This window comes from Hyla sarda, unplaced genomic scaffold (assembly GCF_029499605.1).
Source record: "Hyla sarda isolate aHylSar1 unplaced genomic scaffold, aHylSar1.hap1 scaffold_1550, whole genome shotgun sequence".
NCBI classification, from domain to species: Eukaryota; Metazoa; Chordata; class Amphibia; order Anura; family Hylidae; genus Hyla; species Hyla sarda.
In genome coordinates this window covers 17675-31954 of record NW_026608186.1, presented here as the reverse complement: position 1 = coordinate 31954, position 14280 = coordinate 17675, and the positions used below count along the sequence as shown (strand labels likewise).

Genomic DNA, 14280 nt, shown 5'->3' with positions numbered 1-14280 from the left:
TGCATAGGAAACACACACACAAGCACACACCTACCTTTGTTGCCTGCAGATGCCTCCTTGGCTGTCCTCAAACGGTATCAAACCAACACCCACGGGAAGCTGTAAGCATAGAGGACATGCCTGCACCCCATTGGACTTACCTGTGTGGGTTAAATCCGGGTTATTTGACAACCTATGGCGGTGATGGTTCTGCTCAGGCAGAGCAGTGCTGATGCTCCTCATAAAGCTGTCGCTGCTGTGAAGGTTCTAGGTGACATCACAAATCCCTATGGTTACATACACAACAAAGCTGGGTTGTTGTTGTTTACACTCTGCAAGGCCTGTGGAAGTGAGTGACATCATAGCACTGTAGTTCTGAGGGTTCTAGATGGATGCAACAATCTCCTGTTGCTTCTATGAAGGCCATAATAGACGACATCACCAAACAGCTCCATAGTCACATACACAGCAAAGGAGAGATGTTGTTTACACCTAGTGATGTCAGTGGTATTGAGTGACATCACAGCACAGTGCTAAGGCTCCTGGGCCTGGACACAGCAGCGGCTGCAATATCTCAACGGAGAATACGTTTATATATATGTGTGTGTGTGCGCGTATACATATATATATATATATATATATATATTTCTCCGCCGAAATCACTTTTAAACCCATTTCCACCTTTTTTTCCCTTCTCTTCCTCTTACTTTTTTTTCACGTTTTTTTACGTTTTTCTCCTTTTCGCCTCTTTTCTGGGCGTATTATTCTTCTTTTTCTTCTTTTTTTTCGTCTAATGCATACCCCATCAGTGCAGCAATGCTTATTCAATACCGCCAGCAGATGGAGACACTGGGGGATAATTTTCTAAGGATTTATACTGATTTTTCCTGTCTGAATTTGTCGCACAGAAAGTTGCAGGCCAAATATGTGTGACATTTCTGCGACTTTAGCTTCTAGAGCATTTTTACAACATTATACATAGGTGCTGAATACATAAAAAGCGACTGTTCAGCGACAGACAAGTCGCATCGGCTGAAAGTAGGCCAGAATGTCAGTCCATGTTGGAGCAGGTTTAGATACAGTCTAAAGTATAGATCTCAAAGTCTGTGCACAGAATTTAGCAAGGGCCTCGCACCTTCTGATGCATCAGGTAGGTGCACAATAGCATAGCCTAACCCTCTGTACTTTGGTCTATATTGATGCGGGACATAGACAGCCAGCTGATGACCAATCCATTAGTGCAATGGATGGCTGGAAGCATTTGTCTTTGCCTTTGCAATACCACAGAAGCAATGCATGGTCAATGTACAGCAATGACACACCTGTGTGAACAGCCAGGAGACCCCCCCCCCCCCCCCCCCATGTTATGTTACATAGTTACATAGTTAGTACGGTCGAAAAAAGACATATGTCCATCAAGTTCAACCAGGGAATTAAGGGGTAGGGGTGTGGCGCGATATTGGGGAAGGGATGAGATTTTATATTTCTTCATAAGCATTAATCTTATTTTGTCAATTAGGAACATTCAGCACCCACCCGCTATCAAGGCAGCTGCCTATCATGTCATGCCCTACCTGCACAGGTGTGCTGGCTACTCAAATGATCCAATTAAGGAGGCCATTTAGTCAGCAGCAGCAGAAGTCCTGTGCCTGGACGCTCCAACAGCGGCCAGACACAAGCAGAAGCAGAAGCAGCAGAAGCAGCAGCAGCACCACCTTTTGTTTTTTGGCTGCAGCAGCAGCAAGGCCCACAGGGCTGGCTAGCTGGCTAGCCAGCAAGCAGGTAGCAATGAAAGTAGGAATCTTTCTTTTTAACCCTGTAAGGGGGTGGTGCACTGTACCCGAAGATACTGCCATATCGGGTCAATGCATAGGGCGACGGAAGCAAGCTTCGAAATCGGCCCCCGTTCTCAAAAATCCATTTAATATATGGTCCCCAGATAGGGGACGTATCAGATATTAAACTGATAAGAACAGATACTACACTTGATCTTAGCCAAAAGGCCGAGAAGCGATAACCGTGAAAGGGGCGGGCCCAACAAGGTGCCCTTCATGGGCACTATCACTGCTTGCTGTCAGGGAGGCTGCCAGACAATTTTCCATGCACACTCTGGGCTGGGGGGCAGTCAACCACCAGTACACACAGCAGAACCTAAACCCATACCATTATTGCTAAGCAGCAAGACAGGGGCCCATTGCACTCCCACGGGGCCTTTTTAAATGCAATCCATAACCCGGATTTGCCAGGAACCCTTCTTACTCCTCCTACTTGCATGTGACACTGGGCTTAGGATCTGCATAGGAAACACACACACAAGCACACACCTACCTTTGTTGCCTGCAGATGCCTCCTTGGCTGTCCCCAAACGGTATCAAACCAACACCCACGGGAAGCTGTAAGCATAGAGGACATGCCTGCACCCCATTGGACTTACCTGTGTGGGTTAAATCCGGGTTATTTGACAACCTATGGCGGTGATGGTTCTGCTCAGGCAGAGCAGTGCTGATGCTCCTCATAAAGCTGTCGCTGCTGTGAAGGTTCTAGGTGACATCACAAATCCCTATGGTTACATACACAACAAAGCTGGGTTGTTGTTGTTTACACTCTGCAAGGCCTGTGGAAGTGAGTGACATCATAGCACTGTAGTTCTGAGGGTTCTAGATGGATGCAACAATCTCCTGTTGCTTCTATGAAGGCCATAATAGACGACATCACCAAACAGCTCCATAGTCACATACACAGCAAAGGAGAGATGTTGTTTACACCTAGTGATGTCAGTGGTATTGAGTGACATCACAGCACAGTGCTAAGGCTCCTGGGCCTGGACACAGCAGCGGCTGCAATATCTCAACGGAGAATACGTTTATATATATGTGTGTGTGTGCGCGTATATATATATATATATATATATATATATATATATATATATATATATATATATTTCTCCGCCGAAATCGCTTTTAAACCCATTTCCACCTTTTTTTCCCTTCTCTTCCTCTTACTTTTTTTTCACGTTTTTTTACGTTTTTCTCCTTTTCGCCTCTTTTCTGGGCGTATTATTCTTCTTTTTCTTCTTTTTTTTCGTCTAATGCATACCCCATCAGTGCAGCAATGCTTATTCAATACCGCCAGCAGATGGAGACACTGGGGGATAATTTTCTAAGGATTTATACTGATTTTTCCTGTCTGAATTTGTCGCACAGAAAGTTGCAGGCCAAATATGTGTGACATTTCTGCGACTTTAGCTTCTAGAGCATTTTTACAACATTATACATAGGTGCTGAATACATAAAAAGCGACTGTTCAGCGACAGACAAGTCGCATCGGCTGAAAGTAGGCCAGAATGTCAGTCCATGTTGGAGCAGGTTTAGATACAGTCTAAAGTATAGATCTCAAAGTCTGTGCACAGAATTTAGCAAGGGCCTCGCACCTTCTGATGCATCAGGTAGGTGCACAATAGCATAGCCTAACCCTCTGTACTTTGGTCTATATTGATGCGGGACATAGACAGCCAGCTGATGACCAATCCATTAGTGCAATGGATGGCTGGAAGCATTTGTCTTTGCCTTTGCAATACCACAGAAGCAATGCATGGTCAATGTACAGCAATGACACACCTGTGTGAACAGCCAGGAGACCCCCCCCCCCCCCCCATGTTATGTTACATAGTTACATAGTTAGTACGGTCGAAAAAAGACATATGTCCATCAAGTTCAACCAGGGAATTAAGGGGTAGGGGTGTGGCGCGATATTGGGGAAGGGATGAGATTTTATATTTCTTCATAAGCATTAATCTTATTTTGTCAATTAGGAACATTCAGCACCCACCCGCTATCAAGGCAGCTGCCTATCATGTCATGCCCTACCTGCACAGGTGTGCTGGCTACTCAAATGATCCAATTAAGGAGGCCATTTAGTCAGCAGCAGCAGAAGTCCTGTGCCTGGACGCTCCAACAGCGGCCAGACACAAGCAGAAGCAGAAGCAGCAGAAGCAGCAGCAGCACCACCTTTTGTTTTTTGGCTGCAGCAGCAGCAAGGCCCACAGGGCTGGCTAGCTGGCTAGCCAGCAAGCAGGTAGCAATGAAAGTAGGAATCTTTCTTTTTAACCCTGTAAGGGGGTGGTGCACTGTACCCGAAGATACTGCCATATCGGGTCAATGCATAGGGCGACGGAAGCAAGCTTCGAAATCGGCCCCCGTTCTCAAAAATCCATTTAATATATGGTCCCCAGATAGGGGACGTATCAGATATTAAACTGATAAGAACAGATTTTTTTTTTTTTTTTTTTTTTTTTTTTTCCTCAGTTACAGACTATTGTTTGAACGATCATCAGGTCTCCTACCAGGACTCGTCACTTAAAACAATGTCTGAAAAAACATCATGCGGAAAGACAAAAAAAAGGGAACCGAGGGTCAAGAATTTAAAACCAAAAGGTGAAAGCTGAAGGAAAACAAAAACATTTAAAAAACAAAACATAAACTGGTCAGACTTACAGTTTCCACCATTGGGTATATTTCCAGATCTTTTCAGCATTGTCTTCTCCCATTCTCTTCTTATCTAATAAATATGCAATAAAAAGTCTTCCGAGCAACAACCTCCTACATTCACTTGGAGAAATGGAAACATTTTTAAAAACAAGCAAATTCCTGGAGTCCCATAAAACTTCTTTAAAAACAGAAAAAATTATCCAAGTAACACGTGCATCATTCTTCATGTTAAAGTCCTGACCGATAAAAATTTTCTCAAAAGTAAAATCATTAAAACCCATAAGTGCAATAAAAAATCTTGTTAAAAGCCTAAAAACTTCCTTGGCATAAAAACAGTCCCACCACAAATGTACAATATCTTCTTTACCTCCACAACCCTCTCTTGGACACTGTTCACTCACTCTTATTCCTCTTCCTCTTAAAAACACTCGAGTTGGGAGGCAACCATGGTAAGACATCCATACCACATCTTTTTGTCTATTTGATAAACCAAAGGAATTAAAAAGGCTCCAAATCTTAACTGACTGTGCAATATTACAGAATGGTACTTCATTAAATTTTTCACTCTTTCTCAACTCATATTCTATTTTCTTCTTTTCAGGTTTCCCCAAGGAGCTCAAATTAAACTGATCATTGAAAGACCGAAGAACCACATAAAAGGTAGGTATAATCAGCGCCATTGGTTTCCTCAGATCCCTCTCACACCAGCCCCACTTAGAAAACAACCACCCTGCTAAATATTTACACATATCAGCTGTTTTACTATTGCACTGGATCGTCTTGAAAATTAAAAGAAAATAGTGTAACTTTAAAAACAAATCAATATTTGGAAAGTCATATCCACCATTCTTTACAGTACTCATTACCTTCTCTCTTTTCATTTTTTCCATTTTGGATCCCCAAAAGAAAACAAAAAGTCTTCTTGTTGTCTTCCTTATCCAAAGCTTACCAGGTGGAAAAACCATCGCAGTATATAAAAGTAAAGGTAAAATCACAGTCTTAATAACAAGTACTTTCCCTTTAAGGGATAAACTCCTCAATTTCCAAAAATTCAATTTCTTTTCAATTTTACTGTCCAGCTTGTTGTAAGTCTCTGTCCCTTTAAGATTCTTTTCAAAAATGACCCCTAAAACTTCCACATTCTCCTTTATCTCTACTCCATCCACCAACACATCTTCGCATTTCCCAAAATTCACCAAATGACATTTGCCCCAGTTTACACACATTCCGGCCACACAGCAAAAAATTTGAATATGCAAATTCACTCTATTCAAATCTGCTTTTGAAGTACATGTAAACACAACATCATCCATGTAGCTTAAAACCTTAAGATCACTCCCACCACTGCCAGGTATAAAAACTCCTTTAACACATTTGTCTTTCTGAACATTCTTTAACAAGGCCTCTATTACACAGATGAAAAGGATTGGGGAGAGTGGGCAACCCTGCCGAACCCCTGATAAAATCTTAAAAGCAGGACCAACATGGCCATTCATTAAAACTTGTCCAGTAACACCATTATATAACCCTTTAATAACATGTAATAACTTCATTGGGATCCCCATATGTTTTAGGGCCATAAACATAAATTTGTGTGCGACTTTATCATAGGCCTTCTCGAAATCCACTGACTCGACAAAAAGAGGCACCTTATTAAAATTACAATAATAAATAACATCCCTTAAAATCAATAAATTATCAGTAATTCTTCTCCCGGGTACAGCACATACTTGGTAATTATCTACCATATGGCCAATAATATTCCTAAGCCTGTTTGCAACAATTTTAGCAATAATTTTATAGTCACTGTTCAACAATGAAATTGGTCTCCAATTTTTTATATCACGTTCGTCACCTTTTTTATGTATTAGTGTGATAATTCCCTTCTTCATTGAATCAGCTAAAATCCCAAACTTAAAAACATATTGCACAACCCGAGTAAAAACATCTTTTAAAAGAGGCCAAAATACAACATAAAACTCAGCTGGAAGGCCGTCACTACCAGGGGTTTTACCTTTTGCCATTCCATTCAGCGCCATTCTAATTTCATTTTCACTAACCTCTTCCACCAAAAAAACTTTCTCCTCATCTGGAATTTGATCCTCTAAAATGTTACAGTAGTCTTCCATTTCATTAATAGTAGCTTTACTTTCATTACTAAAAAGTGTTTCATAAAATTTACAAACCTCCTCCTCCATCTCCCTACCAACCACCTCACCACTTGAGGTTAAAACCGACTTAAAGACCCCCTTTGGCTTAAAACACTTTTTAAAAAAATATCGACTACATTGTTCATTCTCCTCCAAATGTTGCACCTTAGCCCTGTAAACAATATTCCTTCCTCTTTCCTTCAACCTTGTCTTCATCTCTTCCTTAATTTCACAAATTTCAGCATCCACCTCTAGACCAGCGTTCTTAAACTTAAAGAGAGTCTCCAACTGTGAAACTAAAGTCTCATCTCTCCGCCTCTTCTCCTGTGCTCTCTTAATGCAAACAGACTTAAAATAACCAGCAAAGTTCACTTTAGCCCAATCTCACCAGTCTAAAATATTTTTAAAACAGTCTTGTTTAGCAGCACAGGATAAAAATATATTTTTAAAACCTGCCATTACCTCCTCTTCTTCAAGTAAACTCACATTCAACTTCCAGAGTCCCCTACCAAAGGCAATGGACTCTGAGATGCTTATTTCAGCAGATAAAATTTTATGATCTGAGAAAATCGACATCATCTGATTACACCGGGCCACCTTCATCCCTTCAGACACAAAAATATAATCTATTCGGGATTTACAGTGACCACTATCCGATACATATGAATATCTATCATCAGTGTCAATCATCAGTCCAGCATCTATATAGTGTAAGTCTTGTACTAATTGATTTAAAGCATTAGAGGTAATGTCAGTTCGGACTTCAGCAGCACTCTCACGGTCATTAACAGTACGGATACAGTTAAAATCACCAGCCACTATAGTACTTTCCCGACCAGGGATAAAAAACTTCAAGGACTCTAAAAAAACCAACCGCTCTTTCTTCTCTGCTGGGGCATATACGTTAAAAACTCTAATCCTCTGGTCTAAAAACTCAAAGTTTAAAACCATGCAACGGCCTGGTATTAAAATCTGGCAATTTAAAACTTTGATATTGTTATTTTTGATTAAAAAACCAACTCCTTCATTCTTGTTATCCGTACTAGTTGACCAAAAAGATTGTCCCATCCTCCACTCATCAGCATAAGGTGCAGATTTAATTGCACACTCCTGTAAACATATTATATCAGCTCTCACATTCTCCAACACCTCAAAAATAGCAGCTCTTCTTACTTCTGATCCAATACTCCTGACATTAAGGGTTGTTAAGATAAGAGTCATAATAACTAAAATGAATAAAATCAAAACTTTAATATCCATCATAGTTAAAAATTACTGCTCTGACTCTCAACTTTCCTTAAAACATTTTCATAACAATCAGGCGACCCTGGATCAGAGTCCCTGTCCATTTCAACTCCTCTTCCAACCACTGGGTCCTCTTGATCCCCAGTCCAACTTCCTTTTTTACTTCTTTTACTTTCCACCCCCACCTCATCCTCCTCATCACTGCTGACAAATCTCTGAGCAGGTGTAAGGGACTTCTCAGATGACTGCACATTTTCTTGGAATTCCATTCCCTCCTCCTCCCCCACAACAGGGTCTGGACATTCCACATCACCACTCATGCTTCCACAAGGAAACACATCTCCATACACAGTTTCAATCTTCTTGACCTCCACCCCCTTTGCACATGTTACTTCACTTGTGGAGACCACTTTCTTATACTCCTGTTCAACCACCACACTTGTCTCCACAAAAGCCTCTTTAATCACATCCACCTGAGCAACAACATTTTTAACAATCGTACCACCTGCGCTCCTCCCGACTTCACATTCCCCCTCCACATTAGATTTTTCACCTCCATCCACACCTCCATCCACACCTCCATCCACACCTGTGGCTTCTGAAAAAGACCTCCTTCCCATTCCCTGTTCATTGCTCTGTCCACCTTTACTTCCAGCCGCATCAGCATAACTCCTTCTCTTGTACCATAAGTGACATCCTCTTGCCAAATGGGAATTACTCCCACAAATATCACAAGTCTTTTCCTCAACGCAAAAACTTGTTTCATGCCCAGTCTTGCCACAGTTCCTACAAACAACACCCTTCACAGGACATGCGTCCTGCACGTGGCCATATGCTTGACATTTGCGGCAAAACTGAAGCTGCCCCTCATAAAAACAAAAACCACGCTCTCCTCCAATGGAAAAAACTTGAGGAATACTCTTAATTCCCTCCTCCATAGACTCATCCTTCTTGAACTTCACAACATATTTCCTTTTACAGTTAAAAAAACCATGTCTGTTCTTTAGTTTTCCAAAAAACTTCACTTCTTCACAATAACGATAAAGAAAATTTGTTACCATTGAGTCTGTAACTTTGGGATTGTACATATGTACGATGACCACTTTCTCTGTACTCAGAAACAAAGGCTCTACTTTAACTTTCCTCATAATATCCGGCTCATTCTTTTTCTTCATTCCTTCCAGGTCCTTGTAGACCCTCTGACAAATCTCGGAATTAACAAATGTAACATCATAAATACCCTGTCTAGGGAAATCTTGCATTGCAAATACATCTGTTACCTTTAGGTACTGGAGCCTGCGTAGAATCTCCAGCACAATCTGGTCCAGGCCAACCGTTCCCCGATGTTCCGTTGGGACGAAAATCCTGACCGTGTCTTCCATTCCGCGAATCCTCTCTCCTCCACTCATTTTTGCAGGCGATGAAACCCACTATCGCAACTCCGAAATAACCCAGGGCCCCCCGCAAAGAGGGCCCCGATCACCACCCCCTTCAACTCCTAACCCGCCCGGTAAACCGCACGGGATCGAAGCCAAAAGGCCGAGAAGCGATAACCGTGAAAGGGGCGGGCCCAACAAGGTGCCCTTCATGGGCACTATCACTGCTTGCTGTCAGGGAGGCTGCCAGACAATTTTCCATGCACACTCTGGGCTGGGGGGCAGTCAACCACCAGTACACACAGCAGAACCTAAACCCATACCATTATTGCTAAGCAGCAAGACAGGGGCCCATTGCACTCCCACGGGGCCTTTTTAAATGCAATCCATAACCCGGATTTGCCAGGAACCCTTCTTACTCCTCCTACTTGCATGTGACACTGGGCTTAGGATCTGCATAGGAAACACACACACAAGCACACACCTACCTTTGTTGCCTGCAGATGCCTCCTTGGCTGTCCCCAAACGGTATCAAACCAACACCCACGGGAAGCTGTAAGCATAGAGGACATGCCTGCACCCCATTGGACTTACCTGTGTGGGTTAAATCCGGGTTATTTGACAACCTATGGCGGTGATGGTTCTGCTCAGGCAGAGCAGTGCTGATGCTCCTCATAAAGCTGTCGCTGCTGTGAAGGTTCTAGGTGACATCACAAATCCCTATGGTTACATACACAACAAAGCTGGGTTGTTGTTGTTTACACTCTGCAAGGCCTGTGGAAGTGAGTGACATCATAGCACTGTAGTTCTGAGGGTTCTAGATGGATGCAACAATCTCCTGTTGCTTCTATGAAGGCCATAATAGACGACATCACCAAACAGCTCCATAGTCACATACACAGCAAAGGAGAGATGTTGTTTACACCTAGTGATGTCAGTGGTATTGAGTGACATCACAGCACAGTGCTAAGGCTCCTGGGCCTGGACACAGCAGCGGCTGCAATATCTCAACGGAGAATACGTTTATATATATGTGTGTGTGTGCGCGTATATATATATATATATATATATATATATATATATATATTTCTCCGCCGAAATCACTTTTAAACCCATTTCCACCTTTTTTTCCCTTCTCTTCCTCTTACTTTTTTTTCACGTTTTTTTACGTTTTTCTCCTTTTCGCCTCTTTTCTGGGCGTATTATTCTTCTTTTTCTTCTTTTTTTTCGTCTAATGCATACCCCATCAGTGCAGCAATGCTTATTCAATACCGCCAGCAGATGGAGACACTGGGGGATAATTTTCTAAGGATTTATACTGATTTTTCCTGTCTGAATTTGTCGCACAGAAAGTTGCAGGCCAAATATGTGTGACATTTCTGCGACTTTAGCTTCTAGAGCATTTTTACAACATTATACATAGGTGCTGAATACATAAAAAGCGACTGTTCAGCGACAGACAAGTCGCATCGGCTGAAAGTAGGCCAGAATGTCAGTCCATGTTGGAGCAGGTTTAGATACAGTCTAAAGTATAGATCTCAAAGTCTGTGCACAGAATTTAGCAAGGGCCTCGCACCTTCTGATGCATCAGGTAGGTGCACAATAGCATAGCCTAACCCTCTGTACTTTGGTCTATATTGGTGCGGGACATAGACAGCCAGCTGATGACCAATCCATTAGTGCAATGGATGGCTGGAAGCATTTGTCTTTGCCTTTGCAATACCACAGAAGCAATGCATGGTCAATGTACAGCAATGACACACCTGTGTGAACAGCCAGGAGACCCCCCCCCCCCCCCCATGTTATGTTACATAGTTACATAGTTAGTACGGTCGAAAAAAGACATATGTCCATCAAGTTCAACCAGGGAATTAAGGGGTAGGGGTGTGGCGCGATATTGGGGAAGGGATGAGATTTTATATTTCTTCATAAGCATTAATCTTATTTTGTCAATTAGGAACATTCAGCACCCACCCGCTATCAAGGCAGCTGCCTATCATGTCATGCCCTACCTGCACAGGTGTGCTGGCTACTCAAATGATCCAATTAAGGAGGCCATTTAGTCAGCAGCAGCAGAAGTCCTGTGCCTGGACGCTCCAACAGCGGCCAGACACAAGCAGAAGCAGAAGCAGCAGAAGCAGCAGCAGCACCACCTTTTGTTTTTTGGCTGCAGCAGCAGCAAGGCCCACAGGGCTGGCTAGCTGGCTAGCCAGCAAGCAGGTAGCAATGAAAGTAGGAATCTTTCTTTTTAACCCTGTAAGGGGGTGGTGCACTGTACCCGAAGATACTGCCATATCGGGTCAATGCATAGGGCGACGGAAGCAAGCTTCGAAATCGGCCCCCGTTCTCAAAAATCCATTTAATATATGGTCCCCAGATAGGGGACGTATCAGATATTAAACTGATAAGAACAGATACTACACTTGATCTTAGCCAAAAGGCCGAGAAGCGATAACCGTGAAAGGGGCGGGCCCAACAAGGTGCCCTTCATGGGCACTATCACTGCTTGCTGTCAGGGAGGCTGCCAGACAATTTTCCATGCACACTCTGGGCTGGGGGGCAGTCAACCACCAGTACACACAGCAGAACCTAAACCCATACCATTATTGCTAAGCAGCAAGACAGGGGCCCATTGCACTCCCACGGGGCCTTTTTAAATGCAATCCATAACCCGGATTTGCCAGGAACCCTTCTTACTCCTCCTACTTGCATGTGACACTGGGCTTAGGATCTGCATAGGAAACACACACACAAGCACACACCTACCTTTGTTGCCTGCAGATGCCTCCTTGGCTGTCCCCAAACGGTATCAAACCAACACCCACGGGAAGCTGTAAGCATAGAGGACATGCCTGCACCCCATTGGACTTACCTGTGTGGGTTAAATCCGGGTTATTTGACAACCTATGGCGGTGATGGTTCTGCTCAGGCAGAGCAGTGCTGATGCTCCTCATAAAGCTGTCGCTGCTGTGAAGGTTCTAGGTGACATCACAAATCCCTATGGTTACATACACAACAAAGCTGGGTTGTTGTTGTTTACACTCTGCAAGGCCTGTGGAAGTGAGTGACATCATAGCACTGTAGTTCTGAGGGTTCTAGATGGATGCAACAATCTCCTGTTGCTTCTATGAAGGCCATAATAGACGACATCACCAAACAGCTCCATAGTCACATACACAGCAAAGGAGAGATGTTGTTTACACCTAGTGATGTCAGTGGTATTGAGTGACATCACAGCACAGTGCTAAGGCTCCTGGGCCTGGACACAGCAGCGGCTGCAATATCTCAACGGAGAATACGTTTATATATATGTGTGTGTGTGCGCGTATATATATATATATATATATATATATATATATATATATATTTCTCCGCCGAAATCACTTTTAAACCCATTTCCACCTTTTTTTCCCTTCTCTTCCTCTTACTTTTTTTTCACGTTTTTTTACGTTTTTCTCCTTTTCGCCTCTTTTCTGGGCGTATTATTCTTCTTTTTCTTCTTTTTTTTCGTCTAATGCATACCCCATCAGTGCAGCAATGCTTATTCAATACCGCCAGCAGATGGAGACACTGGGGGATAATTTTCTAAGGATTTATACTGATTTTTCCTGTCTGAATTTGTCGCACAGAAAGTTGCAGGCCAAATATGTGTGACATTTCTGCGACTTTAGCTTCTAGAGCATTTTTACAACATTATACATAGGTGCTGAATACATAAAAAGCGACTGTTCAGCGACAGACAAGTCGCATCGGCTGAAAGTAGGCCAGAATGTCAGTCCATGTTGGAGCAGGTTTAGATACAGTCTAAAGTATAGATCTCAAAGTCTGTGCACAGAATTTAGCAAGGGCCTCGCACCTTCTGATGCATCAGGTAGGTGCACAATAGCATAGCCTAACCCTCTGTACTTTGGTCTATATTGATGCGGGACATAGACAGCCAGCTGATGACCAATCCATTAGTGCAATGGATGGCTGGAAGCATTTGTCTTTGCCTTTGCAATACCACAGAAGCAATGCATGGTCAATGTACAGCAATGACACACCTGTGTGAACAGCCAGGAGACCCCCCCCCCCCCATGTTATGTTACATAGTTACATAGTTAGTACGGTCGAAAAAAGACATATGTCCATCAAGTTCAACCAGGGAATTAAGGGGTAGGGGTGTGGCGCGATATTGGGGAAGGGATGAGATTTTATATTTCTTCATAAGCATTAATCTTATTTTGTCAATTAGGAACATTCAGCACCCACCCGCTATCAAGGCAGCTGCCTATCATGTCATGCCCTACCTGCACAGGTGTGCTGGCTACTCAAATGATCCAATTAAGGAGGCCATTTAGTCAGCAGCAGCAGAAGTCCTGTGCCTGGACGCTCCAACAGCGGCCAGACACAAGCAGAAGCAGAAGCAGCAGAAGCAGCAGCAGCACCACCTTTTGTTTTTTGGCTGCAGCAGCAGCAAGGCCCACAGGGCTGGCTAGCTGGCTAGCCAGCAAGCAGGTAGCAATGAAAGTAGGAATCTTTCTTTTTAACCCTGTAAGGGGGTGGTGCACTGTACCCGAAGATACTGCCATATCGGGTCAATGCATAGGGCGACGGAAGCAAGCTTCGAAATCGGCCCCCGTTCTCAAAAATCCATTTAATATATGGTCCCCAGATAGGGGACGTATCAGATATTAAACTGATAAGAACAGATACTACACTTGATCTTAGCCAAAAGGCCGAGAAGCGATAACCGTGAAAGGGGCGGGCCCAACAAGGTGCCCTTCATGGGCACTATCACTGCTTGCTGTCAGGGAGGCTGCCAGACAATTTTCCATGCACACTCTGGGCTGGGGGGCAGTCAACCACCAGTACACACAGCAGAACCTAAACCCATACCATTATTGCTAAGCAGCAAGACAGGGGCCCATTGCACTCCCACGGGGCCTTTTTAAATGCAATCCATAACCCGGATTTGCCAGGAACCCTTCTTACTCCTCCTACTTGCATGTGACACTGGGCTTAGGATCTGCATAGGAAACACACACACAAGCACACACCTAC

The 14280-nt window shown here is 43.4% G+C and overlaps 4 non-coding genes across 4 annotated transcripts; all 4 read right to left on the bottom strand.

The window, feature by feature from the left end:
• Window positions 1-1803: 1803 nt before the first annotated feature.
• Window positions 1804-1994, bottom strand: LOC130310045 (U2 spliceosomal RNA). The gene has a single exon (XR_008858609.1). It is a non-coding gene; the product is annotated as a U2 spliceosomal RNA (small nuclear RNA).
• A 2101-nt stretch (window positions 1995-4095) lies between these two features.
• Window positions 4096-4294, bottom strand: LOC130310071 (U2 spliceosomal RNA). The gene has a single exon (XR_008858633.1). It is a non-coding gene; the product is annotated as a U2 spliceosomal RNA (small nuclear RNA).
• A 7205-nt stretch (window positions 4295-11499) lies between these two features.
• Window positions 11500-11690, bottom strand: LOC130310043 (U2 spliceosomal RNA). Its single transcript, XR_008858608.1, has one exon. It is a non-coding gene; the product is annotated as a U2 spliceosomal RNA (small nuclear RNA).
• Window positions 11691-13776: 2086 nt separating this feature from the next.
• On the bottom strand, window positions 13777-13967 carry LOC130310042 (U2 spliceosomal RNA). The gene has a single exon (XR_008858607.1). It is a non-coding gene; the product is annotated as a U2 spliceosomal RNA (small nuclear RNA).
• Between the last annotated feature and the right edge of the window lie 313 nt (window positions 13968-14280).